This window comes from Petromyzon marinus, chromosome 23 (assembly GCF_048934315.1).
Source record: "Petromyzon marinus isolate PM22_M1 ecotype Great Lakes invasive population chromosome 23, UKy_Petmar_22M1.pri1.0, whole genome shotgun sequence".
NCBI lineage: Eukaryota > Metazoa > Chordata > Hyperoartia > Petromyzontiformes > Petromyzontidae > Petromyzon > Petromyzon marinus.
Window position 1 is genome coordinate 8,504,832 of NC_133689.1, and position 14,112 is coordinate 8,518,943.

At 44.5% G+C, this 14,112-nt stretch overlaps 1 protein-coding gene across 2 annotated transcripts in view; it reads right to left on the reverse strand.

Annotated features, from left to right (window-relative positions):
• LOC116945263 (cAMP-dependent protein kinase inhibitor alpha-like) overlaps positions 1 to 11,070 on the reverse strand; it is a 48,401-nt gene extending 37,331 nt beyond the window's left edge. The window contains exons 1-2 of one of the 2 annotated variants that reach the window (XM_076069004.1): positions 10,868 to 11,070; positions 9,804 to 9,848 (exon numbers count right to left, since the gene is read on the reverse strand). The gene's annotated coding sequence lies outside the window, so the exon portion shown is untranslated. The remainder of the gene's footprint in view (positions 1 to 9,803; positions 9,849 to 10,867) is intronic. The other variant, XM_076069003.1, reaches the window with a different exon arrangement.
• Positions 11,071 to 14,112: the final 3,042 nt, after the last annotated feature.

Below are 14,112 nucleotides of genomic sequence, written 5' to 3' on the forward strand. Positions count from 1 at the left end.
CAGATAAGTAGATTCATAGTGCAACAGACACAGAAACGGTAAATGTATCTAATTATCTGCAGGTATTGACTGGCCCTTTAGCGAAGCATGCACTTCATAACTCCTATTAGCCATTAAATGTTTTTTTTTGTGGCTCGGTCGTGTGGAATTTTCAACTCCTTACTCGTGAGTTAGCCACAACTATTTTTTCCCCATGGAGTAAAGTTGTGAAAAAGCGGATCCAAGATATTCGTTCCCCCAACATCACTACGGAATGACATTTGATTACACACGAGGTCACATTTCTGGGCAGCCTGTAGACCCCACAGATTGCCATTGAGAACTATAATTGGCACGTCTCACCTTGGATTGATTCTACTCTTGCATGTGGAAATGTTCAGGAGCTAAATGTATGTATGTTGAACGTCTGTCCCAAAGTACATAACCAACCATGCTAATCGGACGTACGGGGAAGGACACCAACTTCAACACGAAAAGCCAATAATAATAGGGTTTTTCCCCTTTTTCTGGCAACAAAACTGAAACCTTTTTACAAGGATTCATGTCTGCATTAACCACAATACCTGCAGTCAAAATGCAAACACCAAAGTACTATGAAAATGCATATATTATCATAGTATGTTTATTGTTTGCATTTTGACTGCAGGTGTAGGGGTGTTGTGGGAAGGAAACACACAGTGTGGGAAGGTAACACACAGCCACACCTTGGTGGCTACAAACACGTCCGCTATAGCCCCGCCCTCAGTGGTGTATGGGTATAAATGGCGAGGAGCCAGAGAGCTCGGGCCAAGAATGAAGAACCAGTGAAGAGGGAAGACCGGCTAGATGGACCCTGGGACTTCCCTGACTGCTGTCCTTTTGAGGGCCGGCAGGGTAAGCCGGTGGTGCGGCCCCAGAGCCTCAGAGCCGGAGCCCTTTTAAGGGCCGGTCTGGTTGGTGGGGTGTCGTGATCTGTGCTTGACTAGGGCCAGATCAGATAGCCTCCTCTAGCGCCTGTAGCGGGAGGAACTGGGAGCATGTGAATTAGGCTAGATAGCCTAGGGGGTGTCCCAGAGTGTATACGGGTGAAGGGGCCGTTACCCCTTTCAGTGTAACCCCTGTTAAGTTGATTAAACAGTGCTGCCTCTACTCCACCATCTCCGTGTCCCGTGAACCCACTACACAAGTATTGTGGTTAATGCAGACATGAATCCTTGTAAAAAGGTTTAAGTTTTGTTGCCAGAAAAAAGGGGAAAAACCCTATTATTATATGTTGGTACTGGCAAAGGAGGTCTAATGATGACAAAAGGCCAATGTCAATGTCTGATAGCCATGAGGATGGCTTCAGGAGAGAGTGTAGTTTTGCTAAATCCCTCATTTAATGAGCGCAGACTACAGTGGCTTACTATGATGCCCATAGTTTGGGTTGCATTGGCACAGTCGCACAGTGGCTGTGTCTTCAATATTTAATTTGCGAACGAGATGTGTGCAGTGGCCTGTTGATGTTCCGATGCGGTTTATGGTGACACCGGTGTTTCGAGGATGCATGTCAAAAGGCAAGTCTCAAATGAGGTGGTGATTCTGGAGGTTCGCATTGTTCCATTCTGTTCACCACGCGATCTGATGAGATTCTAGGGTGGTGACAGCACGATCCCAGAAGGGGGATCGGAAAGTGAGTTGGCGGCGAGGAACTTTGCTGATGGGAAGGTTGTCGTTGACAATAAAATGTGTAAACTCCCTTACAGTTTGCACGTCTCTGTGGATATGTGGTGGCATAACGTTCAGCGGTCTCGTGAAGATGCCCATTGCGCTATGTAATTGTGCATCGAGCCGTTTTGTGTACGAACTCCTGGATCAAGCTGGATCATAATACTTTTCCAGCGAGTCGATCAGCGAGAGGGCGGCAGTTTGCAGCGCATCAGCCAAGGCGCCCCAGGTCGTTCCTGGAAGTTTCTGTAGCAGGGCGATTCTTGATTTGTGTTTTTTTTTCTCTCGCAAATATGCAGTAAAACCTCGTTATTTCGGTATTTGATCGTTCGTAATTGGGGATAATTCGGCACGGCTGCGTTTTTCGCATACACAGTATATTAGTAATTCGCCATGAGCCGAACTGCCGTATCAAATGGTCCAATTTCCTAAGACACCTCTGTCAGCACATCAGCTGATGTCGTCTGACAGCGAGTAATGTGGTGTAAAAGTGTAAAATAATGCAGTCAAGTAAACATTAATTGTTAAGTAAAAAATGTGAAGTTTAAGTTCGTTTAATTTGGTATTTAAGCTATAATTTGGTGAGTGCATTAAGCCCCCCTCCACAACCTCTGTCACCTACCACATGGAACCTAATCCCTGCCCCTTATTTGCCTCCAGTGCTGGATACTGATGGTAAGTGTTACTTTTTTTGGAAAATATTTTTTGGAAAACAAATTGTAATTGTTTTATTGGGGCAGAAGGCACTGGGGAATACCATTGTCCATTATTCGGAATGTTGGCTAATTCGGCAAGGCCAGGACCCCATGTGTCGATTTAACAAGGGTTTACTGTAATATGTGGTGCTCCATGATAAACCCTAAATATCTTGTAGTAGACTGATAGTGCACTGGGCTACCACAGCAGGACACATCAAGGGTGGCATCTGCTGCATGATTATTCAGGTGGAAAGTACTTGCGATGGTGTTGATTGGAGTATTCTCAAGGTCTGTGCCTTGTGCATTGTGCCGAGTCATCTGCATATATGACCTTGCAATATGATATACTGTTAATGGAAAGTCACTTACATATATGTTAAGTAATGATGCTTGTACGGAGTCTTGACAGAGGCCGTTCATAATTATGTTACGGCTGTATTACCAGTGAGGTATACTCTGAATGTACATAGATTAGTTGTACAACAAAATGGCATCTGATGATTTCGGTCAACTTCAGCAGCAGGCCATGGTGCTCAAAAGTGTAATTGGCAAGACGGAGGTCAATCACAGCTTTACCAGCGTTCTGTCCATGCTGGAAACCATCTTGAAGGGTGGTGAAGGCAACGATCTGTTCGCAGTAACTGCCGGCAGCTCAAGAGGCAGTTGGCGGTTGATGGTGGAGAAAAGTCTGGTGAGCACGGCACGTTCCACCAGCTCGGACATGGAAGACAAGAGGGGCATTAGCCTGTACCTGGAGGGCAAATTTTTGCGGTTTTCCCAGTTTCCGAATGGCAATGACGTTGGCTTCCTTTCCATTGTTTCGGTATATGTGGCCCATCCCGTGTTTGATGGTGAAGAGTTTCGCAAGCCATTGTTGCCCGTATAGTCCCAGGTTCTTTTGAATCTTGGAACACAGGTCGTCGTATCCCAGTGTCCTTATCTACTTTGTGCCCCACCCCCTCCCCCCGAGGGCTTTTTCTCCCACTTCAACGACAGTCTATGTGGTCTTGATAGATTTGTTGCTTGTGGTAGTCGACTCAAGGTGATGGCAAGTTTGTTCGTGGACAGCTTGTTTGGTGAGCTTGTCCATTGGTGCCTTTGAGCAGGACTGCATGTGGAAGGTTACGTACGGCATTTGTATGTATGCATGTTGAACTTCTTTCGCATCATACGTAGTCACACGTAGCCAACCGTGCTACTCAGAGGTGTGGCTGTCTGTGCTATGTTCGTTTTAAGGCACCTACTGTAAGTGCCGGAGGAGCTGTCAGGCTTCATGGCCTGGAGTGAGTGAAGTCAAAGTCTGCAGTGACATATTCCCAATGTTTTCTTCATGCACAGTTCAGGGACTCTAGTAGTATGGTGACCTTTTATCTTGGTCACCAGTTCTGGTGAAATATTGCAGGAGTTGTTCTGTGTCTGGTTGCCAACATGTCGTATAGGTTTTCTGATACCCCCCACAGGATGTTATTTTTTGTGTAAGATATCAGAATTGTATTTACTTTCGCGAAGTTTTCTGGCTTTGGCTCCAGGTTCTTCGATTGGGCTTTGGTTTATTTTTCGAAGCTGGGCCATTTGGCCCTCCGAATGTTCCAACGTGGCCATGGTTTTAAGGTTATGACTGGTATTGCTAATCTAGTGTGTGTGGCTACTAATCTGTATTGACTGAAAAATTGCCTATAATAATTGTTTGTGAAGCAATTAGTGCATGTCTTTCTTGTCCTTTGAAACAAAGCATAAGTCTGGGTTATAGTCCTTCGTCCATCGGGCAGAGTGAAATGTGCTCAGTTGTGTAAAGTCGTATATAAGGAACGTGTCTTGTGCCTACGACCATTCCTTGTTTGTCTCTGGGTTCGTTATATTCTGAGTAGCCCCATTGTAAATGGTGGCCATTGAAGTCACTCACGTCAATAGCTTGGTGCCGTGGTGGCGAGATGTTATCTCCCTCACCTAGTACACAGGAGGTCGTGGGTTCCACCCCGACCCTGAAACCTGTATATATTTGGAGTTTGCATGTTCTCTCTCCCCGTGGTCAGGTAGATTTTTCTCTGGGTCCTCCGTTTTTTCTCTCCAGATTTAGAACCATACGTTTAGAGTATTTGGCTGCTGTAAAATAAAAAAAAAATTGTTATAGCAGTTAAATAATGTCTGTTGGCAGGGGTAATGGCCATTCCTTATGTGGGGGCTTTTAAACATAGATCACCGTCACATGACAAGCTGTGATGGTTATTTTTGGTGTGCCTAATACATGAGGTGTCTGGACTTGAAAGAATGATCCATTCGGCCTTGCCTGGTGGAGGTGGTGAGACCATGTTTAGGGTGGTAAATGGCAGCAACAAGGGTGCAACCATTTATTTTGTAACTTGCCATCCATGTGCTGTCCTCAACATTCGTCTACTGTAAGACAACGACGTACATTTATTTTCCGTCAGGTTATTGCCAAGGAAGTCACATTTAGGTCTTGAGAGTCCTTCGTTGTTTAAATGGTACACTCAAAGACCTCATCCGATCGGTTTATGACCCTTAAAAAGGGCCTCATTCAGTACTTAGCTCTGCTGGTCATATTTGGATTCGAATTAACGACGTCAATTTCGCCTAGATGACAGTATTAGTTGTGTTTAAAATAACAAATAAACTTGTGACAGGTGAGCCGTGAGAAGGCTACCATCTCGCACCCATTGCGAGCATTCGCAATGCATTAGACAACTTGCAGTGGTAACACGTTCATATTTCTCCTCAAATAACACCTTCTTATGCAATTGCTTTAAGCGTTATTCATTTTGATGGACGTTTAATTGATACAATGCAAAGCTCGATGAGGGTCTGCCGACAGATATTGTGGGGGTTGTTTGACCATACTTTGCCACGTCATTTTGGGACTGGTTCAGATAGTCACTCACTGCTTATGATAGCCGTAACCAGGAATCGAATTCAGGCCACAAGGTTAATTACAGTATATAGCAGTCCGAAAACCCAATGCACCACCGCTCCACTCTCACGATCACTACAACTCAAAATGAATAATTTTAGGCATGCATACGTATGCCAGCGTGGTGGAAACGAAATGAGATCTATGCACGGCTCTATAAAAAGTCACACGAATAAATACCGTATTAGATTACCGTACAGTAAGCCACTGGCAGCACGAGGCACAAGCAAACTAAGCAAAGGCTTAGGGCCTCAAGGAGCTCAAGGGCCCCCGAATTCATAACAAAAATGAGGATGCACCACATTTCAGTTCAAAATCAGATCCCAACAACTGTAATAATCCACTGAATATAACATTGTAAATATTATTAATATATCTTGTCTGCAGCTATCTTCTCTCATCTCATTCCGCCTCTATATTGTCCACATTTCTCTCATCTTGCTGAATCTGTCTCTTGTCTATATCTCTTCTTGCTTCCCACTCGGCATTCATAAATCGAAAGGTGGGGGTGGGGAGGGGGGTATATTTCTGCTAAGGGCCCCCAATGGCCCAGCATCACTACTGCAGGTATATTGCAATGCTGAGGTTAACTTTAAGTTCATTTTATTTAGACAGGTGAGAACTCAAGGCACCAGCACACATCTAATCTGCAAGAGTGTCCTTGCGTCGCCAATAATACAAAAACGAAAAACAAATGAAATTTAGTACAGCAACGAAGCAAATCAAAACAAGTGCACAAACTGCGTAACACCTGTGGCTACATCTACGGAACTGGTGGCGAGATGTTGACTAGCTCGCCTGGTATGAGCCCAACCATGATGACTGCTGTACATTTGGAGTTTGCATGTTCTCCCTGTGGTCGCATGGATTTTTCTCCAGGTCCTCCGGTTTTTCTCTCCACATTTAGAAACGTGCGTTAAGAGTAATTGGCTGCTATGAATTTCCACGCGAAAAAAAAAAACACCTTGTTGAGCTATTAATTGGGGTCAGTTCGCTTCTGAAATAGAGCTATATAGCTCATTGGGCCTTACCTGGTAAAATAAAGTTTAGTTTTAGTTTAAGCTGCCTGATGCACATATTTTATTCTATGCATGCATTACCTTTAATCAACAGGTAATTTCAATCTGTTGCCCTTTCTCTTCATGCACCACCCCTTCCTCTTAAGGCCACGCCTCCTTCGTCATTATGCCCCGCCTCTTACCCCCTTAGGCCCTGCCTTTTCCTGATTAGGCCCCCACTCCTTCCTCTGGATCCAGGGTTGGTCTTGTTTGGGTAGCAGGGGGCGGGGTTGTGGTAGGCGGGGACGGTAGCTGTAGGGGTGGGGCAGCTTCACAACAACAACAACATTCTCTCTAGATTTGAAGCTTTCGTGACTGCAAGGATTCATACTCTTTGGTTTTTTCGGTAAAGTCACATAGGTAAAATAAAATAAAAAAAACTACTAAATTAAATCACGACGTTTCGGAGGCAACACAAGCTTCCGTCTTCAGGTGGAACAGTCACAGCAGAATAGCGGAATAGCTGTACCAAGTGATACAGATATTCTGCTGTGACTGTTCCACCTGAAGACGGAAGCTTGTGTTGCCTCCGAAATGTCGTGATTTAATTTAGTAGTTTTATTTTATTTTACCTACGTGACTTTACCGAAAAAACCAAAGAGTATAACATTCTCTCTATGTAATAATTTGCACAAACTAATTGACACGTTTTGTATACCTGACAAACCTTACTAATTGGCTATGTCGGTGGTGGTGAGTTAACTATACATATATACACACGTGATCTAACAAAAAAAAACACCTTTATTATTAATAAAGTTATGAAATAAATAAAAAACATGTAGCATAAATTGGCACGGCAATTTTTTTTGGGACTGATCACGGTTACAGAGTTAGATTCATACAATTAAGTTACAGGCACATTAAGCAGACATACAGACTCTATTGTACTAATATGTAAACAGACGAGGATATATGTATTCTACCTACGCAAAGATATGTTGGGCAAAATGGTGCCAGCGACAGTATGTGACTTTTCCTGGAGAAGAAAAAAAACACAGACAACATGTCCCATCTTTAAAGCTTTCGTGACTGCAGGGATTCATATTCTTGGTTCTTTCGGTAAAGTCACGTAGAAGGGAAACAGTCGAAACGTCGTGAGAATTTTATTGTTTTATATTTTTATTATTTTATTGTTTCCCTTCTACGTGACTTTACCGAAAGAACCAAGAATATTTCCCATCTTGTGTGCAGTCTTATTTTGTGTTCTTGTCAAGCATTGATGGCATTTGATTTGCTTCACTTCCGACACATTTCCACTGTAACGGCAAATTTTCAGCGCACAGCCGAACATTTGTCAACGACCGCTGTAAGAATGACCCAATATTATTCAACATTATCATCGTCGTAATTTAGAGTACCCAATTAGATGTTGAAAATGCTGGGAAGGCGCAGTCTTTATTACTTTTTTTTAAACATTAAAGGCTATCATAGAAGCTCAATCACAACGTTACTCCATTTCCAATGTTCCATTATCTTTCCATAAGAGTTAAAAGTAGAAATAAAATTAAGTGGCTTCTTGCTCTAACGAACAATGCTCCGACGCTCGTCTATTTATAGCCACGAGGCAGTCGTGGAGATTCCTCTGGCAGAGAGTCTATCAATGGCACAGCCAATGTCAACCTTCTTTGGTTCTTTCGGTAAAGCCACGTAGAATGAGAATAAAATAATAAAATTATAAAACAATAAAATTCTCGCGACGTTTCGGTCACAACACAAGTGGCCTTCTTCAGGTGAAAGGAACAAACCTGTCGGGACGACAGAGCTCATTGTAGCTCGTCTATTTAAAGCCACGCGGCAGTCGTGGAGATTCTTCTGGCAGAGAGTCTATCAATTTTGATTACTTTATTGTTTCCCTTCTACGCGACTTTAGCTCTGTCGTCCCGACAGGTTTGTTCCTTTCACCTGAAGAAGGCCACTTGTGTCGTGGCCGAAACGTCGTGAGAATTTTATTGTTTTATTTTATTATTTTATTTTCATTCTACGTGACTCTACCGAAAGAACCAAAGAAGATGAATCCTTGCAGTCACGAAAGCTTTAAATCGAAACCAATGTCGACTTCCCCACAAAGTGGTACAGTGCTCACTCATAGGAATCGTGTAAGTCCAGAAATGGACTAAAATGTGAATGCTGGTCTGACATGGTTCACACTACCTAATAAACGTCAGTATGCCCTCGCCACACAAATACATTTCGGCTCCCTTTATAACACGACTAAACCATTTCACAAACGACTGGGCAAAAATGATCCCAAGCAAGCCGTTTCTCAACAATTCTCAATTTCAAGTGGGAACTGCGCCAATGCTCAGACAAGTATGCATCGTAAAGTATTAAAGCTTTCGTGACTGCATAAAATTACTCATTGTTTTTTTCGGTAAAGTCACGTATGTAGAAATACAATAAAATTATATTGAAACAAAAAACAATCACGACGTTTCGATCACAACGCAAGCGATCTTCATCAGGTGTCAAGAACAAATCACGGAGGTAAATACAACAAAAAGATGAGAGACGAGAATTCAACAAACCTGAAAAAACATTATATGAAGCACATCCAGTCAGGCCAACAACACAGTTAGACACTTCCTGGCGGACCACGAATTTCAGAAGAGTGTTAAATTTCGTGTTCAACCTTTGGATTGCACATACCAGCATAGATAGAATGAACTTGTATATGTATTTCTACTGACCGTGTACCTCGTATTTTTCATTCTATCTATGCTGGTATGTGCAATCCAAAGGTTGAACACGAAATTTAACACTCTTCTGAAATTCGTGGTCCGCCAGGAAGTGTCTAACTGTGTTGTTGGCCTGACTGGATGTGCTTCACATAATGTTTTTTCAGGTTTTTTGAATTCTCGTCTCTCATCTTTGTGTTGTATTTACCTCCGTGATTTGTTCTTGACACCTGATGAAGATCACTTGCGTTGTGATCGAAAGAAACGTCGTGATTGTTTTTTGTTTTAATATAATTTTATTGTATTTCTACATACGTGACTTTACCGAAAAAAAAACAATGAGTAAGTATGCATCGGGTTGTTCTCATCTCCATTGGAGATACCCAGCCAGCGGTGGGGGAATTTTTTTTTTACATTCCCATGGGTGGGGAAAAGTCTCTTCAAATGTGAAGCACTGTCAACGTCTCGCCAAGTGGTTGGTGGAGCCTCACGAGGAGAGACACTGGGCCAGGATTTGCGTTTTCAAAATGTTGCCAAACACTGGACGTGGCGACGAACACTGGCGATGCAATGTGACCGAAGGCACGACAGCGGAATGATGTCACTACAAGTGAACCAGCGTTCGTAAGCACGAGGCCAAATGTGAATCAGACGCGATGTCATTAGCATCAGGGCGTTGCCACCCACGGTGGTTGCTAGGCATTACGGTTGATTAGAAGTGCACGTCAATAATGCATTCTATCAAGTGCACCATTACCATAAAAGGGTCTTGTTGTGGTTTCACTCCTTTGTCTATTCACCTCTGTAACGACAAGCGAAAGATTACGACATCGCCATTGCCTCGTGCAGGCTCCACACCAGAAAGAAACATTTAAAGTCCGAGACGTCCATCAACACGTGGACCTTTGGAATCGGGGGTGGGGGGATTGTGGATAAGTGAACGTTGTATGGACGTTGCTGGCTGCCGCTATCGACGCTGTATTGTCTGCCGTGTTGCTGCCAGTTGTGCCCCCGCCCCGGACAGACAGAAAGACATTCTCCCCCCCCCCCCCCCGGGTCACATCAACGGGAGCGGCACAGAAAATGTCCCAGTGACAGCAGAACGCCACAGCCGCCGGCTTGCATCGGGCTGAAGCAACTGGATTATTTTTTTTTTTGGCGTTTGCCGAAGCCACGGGCAAAGCCCGACCCGGAGACCCCCTGCGGCGAGCAAACAAATCGAGACACTCGGCTGCTTTTGTTCCACGCGAGCCACTCGGCAAAGCAACGCGCGATCCCCACCAGCGCACATTGTGTAACACGGACTGGAATGGCATTTTGCCAAGACCGCCCGTAAATTGGCGGTGGCTCGTGCCTTGAGTGTTGAGCAAGGCAACAACAACAACAACAAAAAAAACACAAGACGACTTGGGGTTGGTGGAACACTGCTTCTCATCCGTGCCGTTGCAAAGTCTCGGCACCGGCAATAATGAGCAAACCACCACCACCACCAACACCACCAACACCACGGCCGCGCATTGCATTGCGTGTCCACGGATACAAACAATGCATGGGGATGATGCGCACGGCGTGCGCTTTCAAGGCGTCGTCACGAACGCGATTTGAGGATCGTCAACATTTTTTAAAAGCAACGATTGTCCGTCTTCCGCGCACGGGTTACTCGCCACAACAAGCCTCGATCACAGCGGCAAAAACAGCAGCGTTGCAGCGAGGGTCTCTGCAACGGACGCGATGAGGCTCGATCTCGCTTGAGAGGAAACGTGCTCGGCACGCAGCGCACACGGGGAGGATGTATGGATGGAGAGAGGGCTTGCGACTTACCAGTGTATTCGTACAGAAGAGGCACGAGAGATCTCCAGCGACGTTCGCCCGATGCCGGAGCGTGTGGGATTTCAACAGCCCAGCCATTGGGGGTGGTGGCTTCTCCCTGCCAGCGACCTCCCCCCCATTCCTCCCGGAGCTCAATCGGAATGCTACGGCTCTTCCACAAGCCACTCTGCACAGCTGCCAATGGCAGGACACAAAAAAAAACCTCCTCCCATTCCCTCCTCCTCCTCCCCCCGTTTGTGGTGACATCATTGCTGGGCCACAACCACCTCATCCTCCTCCTTTGTTCCCGGGGGGCTGGAATGAAGTTATAGCGGTTTAATTTTTTTACGGTGGTATTATTATAAGTATTGGTGTGTGCTGTTCATGGTGAGGGTTTACTGGCAATGATGTTGCATGCTCACCGAATACAATAAAATAGCATTGCTGTTAAGGGTAATGAGTAAGGGCAACATATCTGTACACGACTTAAAGCTTTCGTTAATGCAGGAATTAATAGTCACGTTAGAGGTTTTTTGTTTGTTATTTTCTTTGAACCTATCTACGTGACTTTACCGAAAGACCCAAAGAATACATCTGTACACGCACTGTGTATGTATATTCACTGTAATGAGCAAAATTAACATTGAATTTACTCGTATGGATGTAACATTTAAAATGGATATACAGTTGCTTTTATTTGAGAACGAAGATGTCCACAAACGGGTTACTCTACTTGGCATATTTGAGATCAATTAGTTCCATTCAACTTTTGAATGTTCTTAATATAATTACTCGCTTGATGTTTTTGACAGCATGTAAGTAATTCATATCGCGTGTGTTGCATCGTTTGTTGTTGTAACGTTCTGTCCCGCCCCTTCCGGATATCTGTAGAAAAGAGCTTTATAGCTCATCGGATTCATCCAGTATAAACACATATTATGATTCTGACAGTGCGGTATTGCATTTTTTATTGTTTGGAAAAAGCGACATGTGTTTCATTTGACAGTCTGTATATTGTTGATGAGCAACTGAGATTATTTATTTAAATAATTTCACTCTGTGTGTTTAGGTCTATAGCCTGACTGCACAGTGCCGTTGTCATGTATCCACCCAGGTCACCCTTGCAAGTGAGACTTGTCTTAGGGGCCGTCCATAAATGACGTCACGCACCTGGGGGGGGGGGTCAGACATTTGTGACGATGTGTAACGAGGGGGGAGGGGGGTTTGAGAAATGTGACGTCACATCAAAATGCGCAACTTTAAATATAGACAACACGTTCTACTTAATTAAATAGACTTTTTAATAAATGTTTTCTCCTACATCAGAGTGCAGCGCCACATTAAATACGCACTACAATGACAATAGTTTAAAGCGATTTGAAGCATGTTTTATTTTGGGAGGGGGGGGGGGCAGCAGAGCTTTGTGACGTCATATTTGAGGGGGGGGGTCTGACTTTTTGTGACGCCGTGTGACGAGTGGGGGGGGGGGGGTCAAAAATCGTCCAAAATCGCGTGACGTCATTTATGGACGGCCCCTTAATGGGTTCTCACCTGCTGAAATAAAGCCAATCAGCCAATCAATACACAGCTCAATCAACACACAGCTCAATCAATACACAGCTCAATCAATACAGGCCCTGGCGGCAGCGGCGGCGGTCGCTATGCACGCCTGTAATCCAGCATTGATGCAGGCTGCAGGAGTTGGTGGATAACGCAGATGTTGCTCATCTCCCTTACCGCAGGCGTCGACGAGGAAGCCATATACCCTCTGTCGCCAGGAGGAGGCGGTAACGCAACGATGTTAAACTCCATCCGTTCCATCAGTACGGGATCGGGCAGTCGTTCTTCACTCACATTTGCAGAGGGGGGGGGGGGGGGTGGGGGGGTGGTTGCCACTTTCGCCGATAAGACATCGTCAGTGTGAGGACCGCCATACCGCCTACAAGGGGTGCTTTCACATGTGCCTATTGTTGGAGGCCGCACGTTTAGGGGCTGCACTAAAGGCTACCAGTAGCCGCCAGTGCCCCGCGGGGCTTGCAACGAAGAACACTGGGATAGAATTTTCCTCCCTCGCATGCGTGCAGTTTTCGCCAGGTGCTTGGGCATCCTCCCACATGTAAACGCTTGTTAATTGCCGATGACACCTTCATATGCAGAGGACCGCAGAGATTGGACAATCGTTGGTTGTCCTGCTCACACAATGGTACTTATTTTTACTGACCCTGGATGTATTATGAGCTCAGTCAATGCCTCGGCCAGGATTTCAACTCGCAACCTTCCGATTGCGAGCCGCTCAATCTACCACTGAGCCACATGGCGGGACACTACTTTAGTGGGACATCTATAGATGGATCACTTTGAAGTTATGCAGTCTACGTAACAGATATCATCACATATGTCTGTGGGTATGGTGTGCGTTTGTGCACCCCCCCCCCCCCTCCCATAATTGAATGCCACGCCGTAAAAAAAAACAAATGTACAATATCTTAATATATTCTGGTTACCAACATCTATTTTCTGAACAAACAGATATGTTGCAAGGTGTTATGCATTACTCTTTGGTTCTTTCGGTAAAGTCACGTGGGTACAAAATTTAGCCAGGTGTGCTAAAATCAACGTCGGTGGTTACAAAATGACACAAGGATCATTAATGGCAAGACAGCATCTTGGGCTAGATCCTGAATGTCCGATTTCCCTGGCCACGTTAGAGTTGGGAATGTCACGTGATGGTTCATACCCATTAACGCGTAATTCTGTCAAATCAAATCGGTATCCTTCACTTAAGCAGATGCGAGTCCATTGAGATGTTATTACATCTTGAGAAAGAATTCTGACAAAGCGCAATTCCGCAGCCATTTATTATTTATACGCACGAAAGCAATTTACTGCATCAAACTCCAATGTGAAAAACGGAACAACGCACACGAACTGGGTAAAGGATATGCCAATGCTCGCGTATAATGGTTCTGGAAACAAAAAATACATAATTCCAATACAGTACACTATACATACAATTACATATAACTAATACTTGTAAATAACAGGGTGCAAAAAATATATTTGATCAGTCTGGCGTACATCAATCGACAGCTGTCCCTCTTCTTCCCAAGAAAATGACTAATGCTTAGCCAAGAGCCGATTTAACATGTTATTGATCATTAACGACATTGAACAAGCTACTTCGTCTAACATGTTGTCTAAAAAATAGGACATTTTTCGATACGTTTATGAAATACGTTGTCGAAAATCGAACGTGT